Raw genomic sequence first — 17862 nt, forward strand, 5'->3', positions numbered from 1 at the left:
TCCCCATATTTTCTTTCAGAGGCAAGTAATAGGACTTTTCCAATAAAATGAAAATTGATTGATTCTAAATGACAGGGTTATAAACAATTATTATTATTTTTTTAGTAGTGTGAGAAATCTCTTAGGCTGGACAACCCCTTTAAAGTTATCAAATATCTGCTGAATCGATGATCAGTGGTGGAATGGTGTAGGGACCCCCACAAATCTTACCTGGTTCTTCTCTAGCTACAGGATTGCGGCCGGGAAGAATTGGATTGAGTGGCAGGTTGCGCTTTTGTCCAGCCATTCTATTCAAGTCTATGACGCAGAATATAGCAAAAAATAGTGTGTAATTATTGGCTATCTAAGGTAATGTCATCAACTTGAGGCCAAGGGTGTTATGATCTGCTACAGAGACTAAGGAAAGACAGGAGATCTGTCCCTACAATAGAACTAAACTAGATCCCTACGATGTAATGGGGAACCTGATCCTGCGATCAGACCCGCTAAAGTCCTCGGCTAGTCTGTACGAAGACCTATAGATGTGAGGGAGGAATCCCTACAAGAACTAGGGACTGGGAAAAGTTGGACACCTCCTAGCAGAAATCGTAGCAGTCAAAGACAAACACACAACAAAAAGTAAAGAGGTCAGAAGACCTAGCAAAACTAACAGAGAACGGCAACAGAGCACCAAGCTAGCTCAACAGTAGTAAAAACAAATGAAGTCCAGCAATGCCAGGAGGGCGGAGCCGGATTAAATAGGCAAAACTGGTCATGTGACCAGCAAACTAAAAAAAACCTAACAGGAGAGTTGTAACAGTACCCCCTCTTCTAAGAGGATCCTCCGGATCCCCTAGGCCCAGGCTTACCAGGAAACCTCCAGTGAAACGCTCGGACAAGTCTGGAAGCAGAAACATCATCCGCCCTCACCCATGAGTTATCCTCAGGTCCGAAACCCTTCCAAGCGACGAGATACTGCAAACTCCCTCTATACCGTCTAGAATTTAGGATGCGGGAAATTTCATATTCCCCGTCCTCCACCACCGGAGGAACAGTGGCAGAGGCGTCATCATCCGACACATCAGCTTTTTTCAACAGAGAAACATGAAACACCGGATTAATCCTCCAGGACGTAGGAACCTCCAGCCTAACAGCAGATTGGTTAACTATCTGAAGCACCTTAAAGGGCCCTACGAACTTGGGACCCAATTTTTTAGAAGGAATCCTCAATCGCAGATTCTTAGAGGACAACCAAACCATGTCACCAACAGCAAACAAAACCTCTTGCCGTTTCCTATCAAAGTACCTCTTAGATTTTTTGTTAGCCTCCTGAAGATTACCACGCACATCCGTCCAAACTCTCTCCAAATCGACGGAAAAACTCTCCTCCTCAGGCAAAACTCTCCAAAAATCCTGAATAGGTACAGGCAATTCCCCTCTATCCACAGCAGCAATGCGCCCGTTACAACACTTGTCATAACACTTAGGGCTCCAGGACTTAATTTCATTGGTAGACCAATCCAGTACAGGATTGTGCAATTTTAACCAGGGTAACCCCAATATTACTGGAGAAGGCAAATTATCCAATACCACCAAATCCAAATTCTCTTGATGAATATCATTAATAGTGAGGGGAAATTCACAGACCTTGTGAGTAACACTCTTCAAGGGAGAGCCATCGACAGAAACCACAGCAATAGGGGATGACAAAGTTTTAGGTTCTAATCTAAGTTTTTCCAAGAATCCCCCATCAATCACATTCAGAGTAGATCCACAATCCACAAATACCCGAAATTCAATTAATTCATCCTGAGCAGCAGTAGTGGCAGATAGGAATACTCCCTTAGAATTTAAACAGGCAATACGGGCATGACTGACCATTTTTTTTTCTTTCTTCATACGAAGCACACAGCTCTTAATAAAATGACCAGAATTTCCGCAATAGAAACACAAGCCTTCAGAAAGCCTGCGATCTTTTTCCTGAGAGCGGGGTGTCATCGCCCCAATTTCCATCGGCTCACCATTGTCAGCACTGAACCTCTCAGGACTCGAAGCTGACATAGCAGAGGATTTGCTCTCATTAACCCTTGCACGCAGTCTCCTGTCCACCCGTATAGCTAATTGCATTGCCTCCTGCAAGTTTCCAGATGTGGGATAAGCAATCAGTAAATCCTTAACCCTTTCACCTAGTCCTGCAAGAAACAAGCTTTTCAAAGCTGAATCGTTCCACCCCACCTGGGCAGACCACCGACGGAAGTGAGAACAATATTTTTCCACATTACCTGATCCCTGCCTCAAACGTCTTAATTCAGACTCAGCAGATGAGACACGATCAGGATCATCGTACAATAAACCCAAAGCAGAAAAAAAACTATCCACTGATCTAAAGCACCTATCACTAGGTTGGAGAGAGAAGGCCCATCCCTGAGGATCTTTGCGCAAAAGTGACATTATGAACCCTATGCGCTGTGATTCATCACCAGAGGATCCGGGTCTCAAACGAAAATATAATAGACAAGCATTTTTAAAAGAAAAAAAATCTTGTTGTTCGCCAAAAAATAGATCAGGCAGACGTACCTTTTGGTTCCACAAAATGCGCTCCAGAACAGCTACTCACGTGTTGTTGGAGCTTGGCCACCTCCAGAGAGAGTCCCTGCAAGCGTTGAGCCAAATCTTGCACCGAGACCATGATGGAAAACTGGAGGTCTTTCCTTAGAGAATTTTTTTTTTTTTTTTTTTTTTTTTTTTAAGGCTGGACTTACTGTTATGATCTGCTACAGAGACTAAGGAAAGACAGGAGACCTCTACCTACAATAGAACTAAACTAGATCCCTACGATGTAACGGGGAACCTGATCCTGCGATCAGACCCGCTAAAGTCCTCGGCTAGTCTGTACGAAGACCTATAGATGTGAGGGAGGAATCCCTACAAGAACTAGGGACTGGGAAAAGTTGGACACCTCCTAGCAGAAATCGTAGCAGTCAAAGACAAACTCACAACAAAAAGTAAAGAGGTCAGAAGACCTAGCAAAACTAACAGAGAACGGCAACAGAGCACCAAGCTAGCTCAACAGTAGTAAATACAAATGAAGTCCAGCAATGCCAGGAGGGCGGAGCCGGATTAAATAGGCAAAACTGGTCATGTGACCAGCAAACTAAAAAAAACCTAACAGGAGAGTTGTAACAAAGGGGGCACTGCAGAATTTTTACTTTTTTCAGTGCTCACTAATTGTGGGAGAATGAACTGTTTTATTTAAGACACACATTTCAGTTTTCTATCAGAAATCTAACAACTGTTTGATGAATTGGGGCTATAGACTGACACATTAGAATGGTTTCTTTGGGAATAAGACAACATAATGATTATAGTAACTGGTTGTAACTAGGCCTGAGCGGGTCCCGTGGATGTTTGGGGTCTGTCGAACTAGAGTTAAAAGTTCGGTTCAGTTTACGAACTTGACCCCCAAACCCGAACCCATGATAAGTCAGTGGGATCCCGAACTTCGGTGCGTTAAAATGACTGTGCAATGGTCACAGTAAGGGCTAGGACGGCTACAACAGGAAGCTAAATGGGGTAAGAGCAGGACAATTGCCCTGCAAACAAATTTGGATAGAAAGTGACTTAAAATAACATAGAATAAAAAAAGAAAAAAATATCTTAATCCAGGAGGTGGAGGTCCAAGTGAAGGAGGTTGAGATGGAAGTGGCAATGTAGGTGGAAGAGGCATAGAAGGAGCAGATATTCAACACTGTTTTTTTTCATTGTTTTTTGGGGGGTTACTCTAAAAACAGGCAGTGTAATAATCTGCCGGCCACTTTTTCTGTATACAGGCTGTGTAATACTCTGCGCTTTTTTAAGTTGAAAACAATGCAGAGACCATCAAATAGGGAACATGACCGTGTTGCTGATGGTGGTATAGATACTGCAGGGAGAGCGAGGCTGTGGTCATTCTATGCCTGCTACGCTCCCAAATAAAACACCTTCCTCTGGTGCAAGAAGACATTACACGTTTTTTGTAATTTCGTTGGCTCGATTTTCACTGGATGAATGGTGAGGCCAGGACAAGTAGAGGTGGTTTTAGATTGGATGGCTGAGAGTACCTTCAGTTCCTTTGCTTTGACTTCCACCCAGGCCCCTGCTGAAAGCACAGAGTTTGTGATTTATGGGCTTCTGTTTTCCATCTCACCCCTTGTAAATCAGACAAGCAGTCTGAGCCCCAAGTCATGCAGCAGTCACTTCTGCTTTTTAATGACTCTGCATTGATTCTATGGTGCTGTACATGAGGAGGGGTTAAATACAAAACACAAATAGAAATTACAATGAACAAACTAATAGTGATAGACAGGTACAGAGGGGAGAGGACCCTACCCTTGTGGCCTTACATTCTAAATGATGGGGAAGGAGACGGTAGATTAGGGGGTTGCTGCAGCTCTGGTTTTGGTGAGGTGGCAGTGGTGTCTTTGCAGGCTTTAGCTGTTCTGAAGACATGGGGTTTCAAGGTCCGCTTGAAAGTTCTGAATGTAGGGGATGATCGGATGTGTTCGGCCACAGAATTCTACAGGTTGGGGGATACTCAGAAGAAGTCGTGCAGCCGATTGTATGAGGAATGTACGATTGTGAAGGAGGTCTTGGGAGGACTACAGATTATGTGGTGGGAGATTAGTAAAGAGATAAATGAGGGAAACAAAATATGGGCGGCTTTGTAGGTCCATGTTAGGTCATAGACCCCACATGGAGTCAAAGCCATAGGAGTGACATGGACAGTTCAATGAAAGAGGTGGTGGTCACGCTGCATAGTAAAAGAGTGAGCATGATGCAAAAGCACCGAGGCCCGCCCCTAGCCATTAAGTTGACTACTACTGCGCACCGCGGCGGGCCCTTAGCCTTTTCTCTGTCCATGTTTCCTCCTCTTCCTACGCGCTTCCTCATCGGTCTCCTCATCTGTCTCCTCATCCAGTCAGAAAGTGCAAGCCAGCTGTGCGTGCTTTTGGTGTTCTCACCCTCCTGCTATTTGCCTGTCTGCAGTGCAACATCATTTCTCCCTTACTGCTCCTATCCTTGTATGCAACGAACCAACAAGGTGGAACTCCACCTTACACATGCTGGAGAGAGAGTGCGAGCAGCAGCTGTTGATACTGGAGTTTGAGCTGCAGCATGCATCTGTGAATCGCTGTATGGAACAACACCACTTCACGACCATGGGCCTCCCGGTGGAACATGTGTCCGGTATTGCGCTGTTTCGAGTACTACACAAACATGGCCAGCACTGATGACGTCATCATCACCGTTACTATCCAACTTCTATGCCTTAGAGAAAAAAGGCTTCAGGCGTTAATTGGTGAGGTGGTGGCACAGGAGGCAGATTAGGAGGAACAGGAACATTCACACCATTATCAGGTCAGGCATCCACACATGTCTTGGAGGATGGGTTCCTCAACCAACAGCGGTCAGCTACACAAATGTCCACTCTAACCCATGGGTCTTGTCCCCCAAAACCACGATAAACAGATTTTACTGTTATTAAAAAAATTTACTTTTTTATTTGCTAAACTTGAGAAATGTGTGTTAAGTCCAAGCTGTTAATGAGTGGGAACAACCCAAATCTCTGAAGGCCCTTTAGTGTTTCTTGGGTTTGTCAACTACTACCGTAAATGTATTCAAATTTTTTCCAAGATTGGCAAACCACCTAATAAATTGACCAAGAAGGGGCAGATGTAACAAATTGGATGCTGGAGCCCATCCACACCTTCACTGAGTTAAGGGTGTCTTTGTTGCTTGTGATGCGTGACAGCGCCTATCCGTTTTTTCCCGTTGGATTTTTGTTGCTGCTTTGTAGGGAGCAATGGGATTAATTTTGGTCTAGGTTTTTATCATTCCTTCCTGAAATTCCTGGTTGGGGTAGTCTGTTATTTAAGGGAAGGTGCCATCAAAAAAAATATTTTTTTCAACAATTAAAAACTGTAAAGTATTAATGTTTTTATTTTTTTAAAGTATCGTTTGTTTTTAATGAAGTAAAATATGAAAAGTAATTTAAAAAGGTTTGGCATTTCCATTTTTAAACACCAGAGGGAGCAGCTACTGAAATTTGCCATGAAAGCCTAGTGTACAACTAGCTCACATTATGACTGCAGTAAATTGGGGCTGAAACTGCTCTCATGGGTGTGATGTCGCTCCTCTCCTCCCCTTTTGGGTGTTTGCTAAAAGATAAGAAAGAATGAAGTTTTACACCTGTCTGGGGAGTATCGCACATAATAAAAGGATTAGATACACACCCCAGACTGGTGTATCTAATCCTATCATCATGTGCAATACTCCCCAGACCGGTGTATCTAATCCCGTCAACATGTGAGATACTCTTTAGACCCGTGTATCTAATCCAGTCATGTGAGATACTCCCCAGACTGGTATCACACATGATGGCGGGATTCGATACACAGGACTAAGGAGTATTGCACATGATGATGGGATTAGATACACTGGTCTGAGGAGTATCACATATGATGACTGGATTATATACACTGGTCTGAGGAGTATTGCACATGATGACGGGATTAGATACACCAGTCTGGGGAGTATTGCACATGATGACTGGATTAGATACACGAGTCTAAGGCGTAATACACCAGTCTAGGGAGTATCTCACATGATGACCGGATTAGATACACCAGTTTGAGGAGTATCTCACATGATGGGATTAGATACACCGGTCTAAGGAGTATCTCACATGATGATGAGATTAGATAAACCGGTCTAAGGCGTAATACACAAGTCTGGGGAGTATCGCACATGATGGGATTAGATACACCGTCTGGGGAGTATTGCACATGATGACAGGATTAGATACACCGATCTAAAGCGTATTGCACATGATGACGGGATTAGATACACCGGTCTAAGGCGTAATACACCAGTCTGAGGAGTAGCGCACATGACTGGATTAGATGCATCGGTCTGGGAAGTATCACACATGATGATGGGATTAGATACACCAGTCTGGGGAGTATCGCACATGATGACAGGATTAGATACATCGGTCTAAGGAGTATCGCATGTGATGACTGGATTAGATAAACCGGTCTGGGGAGTATCGCACATGATAGGATTAGATACACTGATCTAAGGAGTAATATACCAGTCTGGGGAGTATCGCATTTGGTGAAGGGATTAGATACGCTGGTGTAAGGAGTATCGCACATGATAACGGGATTAGATACATCGGTCTAAGGCGTAATGCACAAGTCTGGGGAGTATCGCACATTATGACGGGATTAAATACACCAGTCTGGGGAGTATCGCACATGATGACTGAATTAGATACACCGGTCTAAGGTGTAATACACCAATCGGGAGTATCGCACATGATGACGGGATTAGATATACCGGTCTGAGGAGTAGCGCACATGACTGGATTAGATGCATCGGTCTGGGAAGTATCACACATGATGACGGGATTAGATACACCAGTCTGGGGAGTATCGCACATGATGACTGGATTAGATACACCGGTCTAAGGCGTAATACACAAGTCTGAGGGGTATCTCACATGATGACGGGATTAGATTCACCAGTTTGGGGAGTATCGCTCATGACTGGATTAGATACACCAGTCTGGGGAGTATTGCACATGATAACAGGATTAGATACACCGGTCTAAGGCGTAATACACCTGTCTGGGGAGTATCGCAAATGATGCCTGGATTAGATACACCGGTCTAAGGAGTATTGCACATGATAGCGGGATTAGATACACCAGTCTAAGGAGTATCACATATGATGACGAGATTACCTGTAACGGCTCTGCATAGGCATGTCGCGCTGACTATTTTAAAGTTTGTACTTTCTAATTTTTAATGTGATTTAAATAGAATATATCTTTTAACTTATTTGCTGAGTATACTCAATATTTTTGGGGTTCACTACCCTGATTCTGGCACTTAAACAGTTATTTTGCTTCTACTGAAGTCCCTTAGTTTTCTTACCTCCTTCCATGGACCCCTTAGAGTATCCCCACACAGTATGATGTACACACACACCCTGCACTGTAGGAAGGCCCCATAAACGCTAATGCCCCACAGCACCCTGCACAGTAAGATGGTTCCCATGCAGACTCCACACACACAGAATGATGGTCTCCACACAGCCCTCCACAGCCACAGAGTGTTGGTTCCCATACAGCCCCCCATAGAGTATGACGGTCCCCATACAGTGCCACACAGAGTATGAAGGTCCCATCCAATTTTCAATCTTTTAATTTGTATGCCCTTAAATCAGAGACTTAAGTCACAAAATCTAATATATAAAGCTGAATGTGTGTATGTATGTACAGTACAGACCAAAAGTTTGGACACACCTCATTTAAAGATTTTTCTGTATTTTCATGACTATGAAAATTGTACATTCACATTGAAGGCATCAAAACTATGAATTAACACATGTGGAATTATATACCTAACAAAAAAGTGTGAAACAACTGAAAATATGTCTTATATTCTAGGTTCTTCAAAGTAGCCACCTTTTGCTTTGATGACTGCTTTGCACACTCTTGGCATTCTCTTGATGAGCTTCAAGAGGTAGTCACCGGAAATGGTTTTCACTTCACAGGTGTGCCCTGTCAGGTTTAATAAGTGAGATTTCTTGCCTTATAAATGGGGTTGGGACCATCAGTTGTGTTGTGCAAAAGTCAGGTGGATACACAGCTGATAGTCCTATTGAATAGACTGTTAGCTGCTTTTTTCTTGCCATAATACAAATTCTAAGTAAAGAAAAATGAGTGGCCATCATTACTTTAAGAAATGAAGGTCAGTCAGTGCGAAAAATTGGGAAAACTTTGAAATTGTCCCCAAGTGCAGTTGCAAAAACCATCAAGCGCTACAAAGAAACTATGAATTAACACATGTGAAATTATATACTGAACAAAAAAGTGTGAAACAACTGAAAATATGTCTTATATTCTAGGTTCTTCAAAGTAGCCACCTTTTGCTTTGATGACTGCTTTGCACACTCTTGGCATTCTCTTGATGAGCTTCAAGAGGTAGTCACCGGAAATGGTCTTCCAACAATCTTGAAGGAGTTCCCAGAGATGCTTAGCACTTGTTGGCCCTTTTGCCTTCACTCTGCGGTCCAGCTCACCCCAAACCATCTCGATTGGGTTCAGGTCTGGTGACTGTGAAGGCCAGGTCATCTGGCGTAGCACCCCATCACTCTCCTTCTTGGTCAAATAGCCCTTACACAGCCTGGAGGTGTGTTTGGGCTCATTGTCCTGTTGAAAAATAAATGATGGTCCAACTAAACGCAAACCGGTTGGAATAGCATGCCGCTGCAAGATGCTGTTATAGCCATGCTGGTTCAGTATGCCTTCAATTTTGAATAAATCCTCAACAGTGTCACCAGCAAAACACCCCCACACCATCACACCTCCTCCTCCATGCTTCACGGTGGGAACCAGGCATGTAGAGTCCATCTATTCACCTTTTCTGCATCGCACAAAGACATGGTGGTTGGAACCAAAGATCTCAAATTTGGACTCATCAGACCAAAGCACAGATTTCCACTGGTCTAATGTCCATTCCTTGTGTTCTTTAGCCCAAACAAGTCTCTTCTGCTTGTTGCCTGTCCTTAGCAGTGGTTTCCTAGCAGCTATTTTACCATGAAGGCCTGCTGCACGGAGTCTCCTCTTATGTTGTTGTAGAGATGTGTCTGCTGCTAGAACACTGTGTGGCATTGACCTAGTCTCTAATCTGAGCTGCTGTTAACCTGCGATTTCTGAGGCTGGTGACTCGGATAAACTTATCCTCAGAAGCAGAGGTGACTCTTGGTCTTCCTTTCCTGGGGCGGTCCTCATGTGAGCCAGTTTCTTTGTAGCGCTTGATGGTTTTTGCAACTGCACTTGGGGACACATTCAGGCTGAGTTCACACGATGCGTATTTAATGCGTTTCCGCGGCGTTTTTGCAGTTGCGTAAACGCCGCGGAAACGCATTAAAAACGCATGGTAGAAGGGCAGCAATGTTCCCCAATAGAAATCCGCATGTGCTGTGCCCATGATGCGGATTTTTCCGCAGCGTAAACGCTGCGCTCAAAAATCCGCAGCATGTCAATTAATTTTGCGGAAACGCGGCGTTTTCGCCGCCATTGACTTGCATTAGAACGCGCCAGTTCCGCAAGACTGCATCTGTACTTGCGTAATTGGCGCGTTCTAATGTGCGAATGGTACCCGGGTGTAGAGGAGAGGAGAGTCTCATCCACACCCAGGTACCATTAAAAAAGCTGTAAAATAAGAATAAAATAAAAAATAAATGTATACTTACCATCTGTCGGCCCGCTCACCGCTCCTGCTTGGTTCCCGGCACTTGCAGTGAGTTGTAGGACCTGCGCTGACGTCAGAGTCATGTGACGGGTCACGTGACGCTGACGTCGGCAGGTCTTTCAATTCAAAGTTGCCGGCGAGGGAGAACGGATTGAGCAGGACAGCGTGGGCCATCGGAGGTAAGTATATACACTCTCTCGGGTCACACTATATAAATCCATGCTGTTTCCATGGATTTATATAGTGTGACCTAGTTGTCAAGCACTTTCCAGGTGATGCTAAAATCGCCTGGAAAGCGCTTGTCAATCCACATGCGGAAACGCATGTGAATCCGCATGTAATCCGCAGGAAAAACGCATGCACAATCTGCATGCGTTTTTTCTGCCAGGGAGATGCAGAAATGATGCAGAAATTTTCTGCTTCATTTCTGCATCGTGTGCACATACCCTCAAAGTTTGCCCAATTTTTCGGAAAGACTGACCTTCATTTCTTAAAGTAATGATGGCCACTCCTTTTTCTTTACTTGGCTGCTTTTTTATTGCCATAATACAAATTCTAACAATCTATTCAGTAGGACTATAAGCTGTGTATCCACCTGACTTCTGCACAACACAACTGATGTTCCCAACCCCATTTATAAGGCAAGAAATCCCACTTATTAAACCTGACAGGGCACACCTGTGAAGTGAAAACCATTTCCGGTGACTACCTCTTGAAGCTCATCAAGAGAATGCCAAGAGTGTGCAAAGCAGTCATCAAAGCAAAAGGTGGCTACTTTGAAGAACCTAGAATATAAGACATATTTTCAGTTGTTTCACACTTTTTTGTTAGGTATATAATTCCACATGTGTTAATTCATAGTTTTGATGCCTTCAGTGTGAATGTACAATTTTCAAAGCCATGAAAATTCAGAAAAATCTTTACATGAGGTGTGTCCAAACTTTTGGTCTGTACTGTATGTATGTCCGGGATTGGCATCTGCACCGTCGCAGCTACAGCCACAAAATTTTGCACAGTCACACGTCTGGACCCCGAGAGCGTCATAGGCTATGTTGTGAGGCAAAATTTTAACCCCGCGCGTTCCAATTCACCAAACAATTTTGCTCCCATCTACATAATGGGGAAAAAGTGAAAGGAAAAGTGTTGGAGGCAAATTGACAGCTGCCACATGTGAACAAGGGAGAATTAAAGAATGAGAGCGATGGCGCCAAAGAGTATATACCGTACAGTTGCTGAAGTGGGGACCCGACATGGGATACTCATGCTCACCACACACGGGGATATGAACACACACACAAAATGCGCCACAAATTACCAAGTGCTTGAACACATATACCACCTTCAGCACACACAAAACTCATCTCACAAAGATTTATCAGACTGCCAATAGCAACCAATCACAGCTCAGCTTCTATTTTGCTACAGTTAATTAATCTGAGCTGTGATTGGTTAATATAGGCAACAAATGACATTCTCAGTATAACTAAGCTTGTGTAAGGTAATAAGATGTCAGTAAGGGTGTGTTGGTGGAAAGGCTGATGTCAGTCACATTACTTCTATGTGAGAGAATATAGAAACTGCCAGTTACAGACTATTTTTACCACAATAATGCCTCATAAGAAAAGGAATTTCATGGCACGAATGTCTGCTGATGCGAAATGAAAAGCTGCATTACGGGCCAATGAAAAATGTGAAGACCAAGAAACAAGGCTGACACACATGAGAACAGCAGCTGCTTCCTCAAGAGCCAATGAACTTTCTGAGCTGAAGGAAGTGAGGCTTACAGACAAGAGAACAAGAGCTGCTTCCTCGAGGGCCAATGAACTTTCTGAGGAGAGGGAAGCGAGGCTTGCAGACATGAAAACAAGAGCTGCTTCCTCAAGGGCCAATGAACTTTCTGAGGACAGGGAAGCGAGGCTTGCAGACAAGAGAAGAAGAGCTGCTTCCTCAAGGGCCAATGAGTCCTCTCAGCAGAGAGAAGGCCGACTTCCCGCTAAGAGAATTGCTATTTCTTGCACCAGGGCACAGGAAATGGTTGGAGATTTGAAACATGCTGCCTTTTGTTACCAGTCAGACATAAACTATCAGGATAATCCTAAAGTTCAGATAGGAAAAATGGATGTGGTCTGCATGTACTGCAGTGCCCTGAAATGGAAAGATGAACCGCCTGGTTTATGCTGTGCAATTGACAAGATAAAACTTCCACTTCTCCTGTCACCACTAGATCCCCTAAAGTCTCTGATGACGGGTACCAGTACAATATCAAAGCATTTCTTGGACAACATTAGGAAGTACAACTCCTGCTTCCAAATGACATCATTTGGTGCAACAAAAGAAATGTTTACAACAGGATTTATGCCGACATTTAAAGTTCAAGGACAGGTTTACCACTCAATTGGCTCACTGCTTCCATTACAAGGAGAAGAACCTCTTCAACTTTTCTTTATGGGAAATGCAGAAGCAGAGGCTCAGCGGAGATGCTCTTGAATTCCTTACACTCGCCTTGATATTGTCACTATTTTGCAGCAGTTCCTTCACTCCAACAATCTATATGTTCAACTTTTCAAGACTGCACTCGAATGCATGCCAAATGACGATTACAAGGTTGTCATTCGAGCTCACAAAACACCACAAGGTGAACATCAGCGACGTTTCAATGCTCCCACAATCATCTTTTGGCAGGGACAGGATGGCTATCACTTTGGAATACCTCAAGAGAATGCCAAGAGTGTGCAAAGCAGTCATCAAAGCAAAAGGTGGCTACTTTGAAGAACCTAGAATATAAGACATATTTTCAGTTGTTTCACACTTTTTTGTTAAGTATATAATTCCACATGTGTTAATTCATAGTTTTGATGCCTTCAGTGTGAATGTACAATTTTCATAGTCATGAAAATACAGAAAAAATCTTTAAATGAGAAGGTGTGTCCAAACTTTTGGTCTGTACTGTATATCCGACTAAATCAAAAGAAGCTCAGGGCAGAGGAATATATTCACCTTAGAGATGCTGTTGCAAATGATGCTGATCCAAAAGAGTTGGGGAAAATGGTTATTCTTCCATCAACTGTCACTGGAAGCCCATGACACATGCATGAATACACACAGGATGCAATGATCTCAGTGAGGACATCCTCATGCAGATTAGAAGGGAAAATCCTCAGCAACTCATCAGCTTCACTGAGGAAATGTTCAATGAAACTTTAATGCTCCTTGAAGATCAGTGCATAGCAATGTCAGGAAAAGCCTTACAGTTGCTTGGTTTGCCTGCGCCAATAAGAAATCCTGAAGGCATCCAAATGTGTAGGGAGATTTTCCTAGAAACAAACTACAATATTGATAAACTGACAGCATTTGTGTCTCAGAACGAGCCAATATTGGTACCAGATCAAAGGGACGCCTATAACTACATTTTAAGTTTCAGTTTAACCAACAAAGGTGGGATTGTCTTCCTTGATGCTCCAGGTGGAACAGGAAAGACATTTGTAATCAACTTGCTCCTGGCAAAATTTCGACAACAAAAAAAGATTGCACTTGCAGTGGCATCTTCTGGAATTGCAGCTACGGTTTTAAAAGGTGGCAGGACAGCACATTCGACATTCAAACTACCATTTAACCTGTCTCATAGTGACAGCCCCGTGTGTAATATTGCCAAGGGATCAGGACTGGCCAAAATGCTTCAAAAATGCAGTGCCATTATTTGGGATGAATGCACCATGTCACACAAAAGGGCGCTGGAAGCAGTGGACAGACTGCTGCAAGACCTGCGTAGCAACAAATATATCATGGGAGGAGTAGTTGTTGTTTTGGCAGGTGACTTCCGCCAAACACTACCCGTTATTCCAAGATCAACCCCCGCAGACAAACTGAATGCCTGTCTCAAAGCATCGTACCTTTGAAGAAAAGTAAAGACAATGTCACTGAACACAAACATGAGAGTCTACATGACAGGCGATGTTTCTGCTGGACTGTTTTCGAGCCATCTGTTGACTATTACAGATGGCAAGGCACCAGTAAACTCAACCACTGGACAGATTACCTTCCCAAGCAACTTTTGTTGCATTGTGACTTCCATTGAGGAGTTGAAAGCAAAGGTTTTTCCAAACATTCAACTCCACTTCAAAAATTCTAACTGGCTGTGTGAAAGGGCCATTCTAGCTCCCAAAAATGACAGTGTCAACAAGATCAATCTTCAAATTCTAAATCTCCTTCCAGGTGTGTGCACAACCTACAAGTCAGTGGATACAGTAATAGACCCTGCTCAAGCATTATTTTATCCAACGGAGTTCCTCAATTCCTTGGAGCCACAAGGACTTCCTCCTCACAACCTTTCTAAAACCTGGAGCACCTATTCTGCTATTGAGAAATTTGGATCCACCAAAGCTGTGTAATGGAACAAGACTCTTGATTAAGAACCTGTTTCCACATGTAATTGAGGCAACCATTTTGACAGGATGTGCTACAGGAGAAGATGTTTTCATTCCAACAATTCCTCTAATTCCATCTGATTTGCCTTTTGATTTTAAACACCTCCAGTTTCCTGTTCGACTGGCATTTGCTATGTCCATCAACAAGGCTCAGGGACAGTCCTTGAAAGTAGTTGGAATCGATTTACAATTTCCATGCTTTTCTCATGGTCAACTTTGTGGCCTGTTGAAGAGTTGGCGCAGCCAAAAATCTGTTTGTGTTTGCACCTGAAGGAAGAACTAAGAATGTAGTTTATCAAAAGGCTATCGAATAAGGAGTAGAAGATTACTTCACATTACTTGGCCAATTTAGTTAAATCTGTGTGGAATATCTCTGGTGCTGAAATATATGTTGTGAAATGCTTCTATTAGCTTAGTTTTTGCCTTTTAATAATTACATTTCTATCTATTTGTTTTGTGGTTTTTGTGTGAATAAATTTTTGTTAACACATTCTATTTTGCTAACAGCAGTTATTAACCCGGGCAAAGCCGGGTAGTACAGCTAGTAGTTAATAAATAACATTTTCTACATGTCTACTTTACATCAGCACAATTTTTGAAACATCATTTTTTTTTGTTAGGAAGTTAAAAGGGTTAAAAGTTGACCAGCGATTTCTCATTTTTCCAACAAAATTTCCAAAACCTTTTTTTCCACTTCATCACATTTGAAGTGACTTTGGTTGGTCTGTATAACAGAAAGTGCCCTAAAGTGACACCATTCTAAAAACTGTGCCCCCCACTCCCAGGTGATCAAAACCACATTCAAGACGTTTAGTAACCTTTCAGGTGCTTCACAGGAATTAATGGAATATTGAAGGAAAAAATTAACATTTTAACTTTTTTTTTCACAAAAATTTTACTTTAGCCTCAAATATTTTTATTTTCACAAGGGTAATAAGAGAAATGGACCCCAAAATTTGATGGGCAATTTCTCCTGAGCACGCCGATAACCCAATATGTGGGGGGAAAACCACTATTTGGGGCACACGGCAGGGCTCTGAAATGAAGGAGTGTCATTTGACTTTTTGAATGTAATATTTGGTGGAATAATTAGCTGACTCCATGTCTTGTTTGGAGAGCCCCTGAAGTGCCTAAAAAGTGGAAAACCCCCATAAGTGACCCCATTTTGGAAACTAGACCCCTCAAGGAATTTATCTAGATGTGTGGTGAGCACCATGAACCCACAGGTACTTCACAGAATTTTACAACGTTGATCTGTGAAAAGGAAATTTCAGCAGCAGAAGGGAAGGAAGGGAGACACAGATTCTCTACTTCATGGGTAGGCGGAGCCCCATAGGATAGTCACCTCAGATTGGAAAATGACGACCGGTCCCTCCAGTATAATAGGCTCCTCCTACTCCCATGTTCATCAGTCTTTTTATCTGAGGTCTCAGAGGATAGTCGCTGCTTCGGCAGCTCCTCAGAAGAGTTTGTTATTTTATATCCAGCGAGTCCTGGACCCCCCCGTGGTCTAGAGGTCTCTAGGGGTCTCGGCGCTGCTGAGACCCCTGACCCTCCCCTGGCAGCTTTGTGTACCCCTTGAGGAGGTTCCCACTTATGCCTGCCGGCCCCGGGGGATACAGGGCGCTCCCTGGCGGAGGCGCACACCACACATCTGAGAGGGTCCCTGCGTGCTCCGCCATAGGGGGGAGCAAAGGGCCATGGCGCCACACATCCCTGAGGATCCCTGTGACGTTCAGCCGGTTAAGTGCTCTTTGGTCTAAAGAGTATCTTTGACGGCTACGGCAAGTGTACTGCCTGTGTGTTTCTTGTCTATTTCAGACGCTGCCTTGACTGGGGAGCAGAGACGGAGGCCAGTAATTTTTATTTTTTATTTGCGCATGCTTTTTCGTTTTTGCTTCCTGCCTTCATTTAGGCAGGAAGCTCCCTGTATTTGCACGCGTTTCCTTGCTTTTATTGACTTGCTTCCTGCCTTCATAGAGGTAGGAAGTTTTCTGCCCTCGTTTTTTGAATAAGCGCGGGCTTTGGCGGGGGGGCGTGGCCTAGCGGGGCGTGGCCTAGCGGGCGTGGCCTAGTGGGGGCGTGGCTTAGCGTCTCCTGGCTTCCTGCCGTCATTACTTAGACAGGAAGTGCTTGGTTGAGCACGTGCTGGCAGTCCCTGCTTCTCCCTCCGGCATCCAGCGGCATCTCCTGCTCTCTGCTCCCCGTCCGTCCGTCCACACACTCAGGAGGAGCGGTCGCCGCAGTACCGGTGAGTCCCCTCTGCCTCTGGCAGAGGTTCGTTGTCAGTGCTGTCACTTCGGCTACCTATTAGGAGTCCTCGTGAGCACTGCCGCTTTCTCTCCTAAAGCTATTTACTTCACTGACCTTTTAGGCAGCGTAGTATTATAGTTGCTGTGATGTTAACCCCTTCTGAAAAAGTGGAACTTTAGGGGAAACACATGGTGTTTAAGGGAGTTTCCCCCTATTGATTTTTGCTCGGCTTTCTGGGGTAGCTCTTTTCTAAGGGTGAGTTTTAACCCCTCAGAGCCTGACGCATATATAAAAAAAAAAAAAAAAGTGAGTTTTGAAAACAGGCTGTGCAGCTTTTACACTTTTTTTTGCCATCCTTGTTGTACATCCTGGCATCTGGTGTGGGTGGCATGTCGGATCAGGGGCCTGGGAGTGCGGATCGGTCTCCTGATCCGTTTCAGGTTCAGTCGCACGCCTCTGATACACTCAGGCCTTCTACTACATCAAGTTCAACGCTCAGTGATGTTAAAGTGGAGGCGCTCACTCGCTCCATTGATAGTCTCTCTAGTCTCCTGGGACAGTGGGTGTCAGCTAGATCACACCCAATGCCACGAGGTAAAAAGCGCCACAAGACTATGGTGGCGTTGTCTCCCTCGCAGAGCGCATCAGAGGCTTCGGATTCACCAACAGATTCGGTTGATGAAATTTCTGAGTCCGAAGAGGAGGATCAACAGGATCGCTCTGTTTCTCTTTCGGGTCGTGTAGATGGGCTTATTAAGGACATGCGGGAAGTATTAGAGCTGTCTGAAGAGCCGACAAGACCGTCTAGGTCGGCCCGTCTGTATCAGAAGATGCGCCGTGTTCGTTCTACATTACCTGCGCATGAGGAACTTAACGAAGCGGTGGAGAAGGAGCGTCAGTGT

At 44.0% G+C, this 17862-nt stretch overlaps 1 protein-coding gene across 8 annotated transcripts in view; it reads left to right on the forward strand.

The window, feature by feature from the left end:
* Positions 1-17862, forward strand: part of ATPSCKMT (ATP synthase c subunit lysine N-methyltransferase) — a 182619-nt gene that overhangs the window by 70058 nt on the left and 94699 nt on the right. The gene's annotated exons all lie outside the window — the stretch shown is intronic.

This window comes from Phyllobates terribilis, unplaced genomic scaffold (assembly GCF_046119375.1).
Source record: "Phyllobates terribilis strain yellow unplaced genomic scaffold, ASM4611937v1 Scaffold_4__5_contigs__length_816908805, whole genome shotgun sequence".
Taxonomy (NCBI): Eukaryota; Metazoa; Chordata; class Amphibia; order Anura; family Dendrobatidae; genus Phyllobates; species Phyllobates terribilis.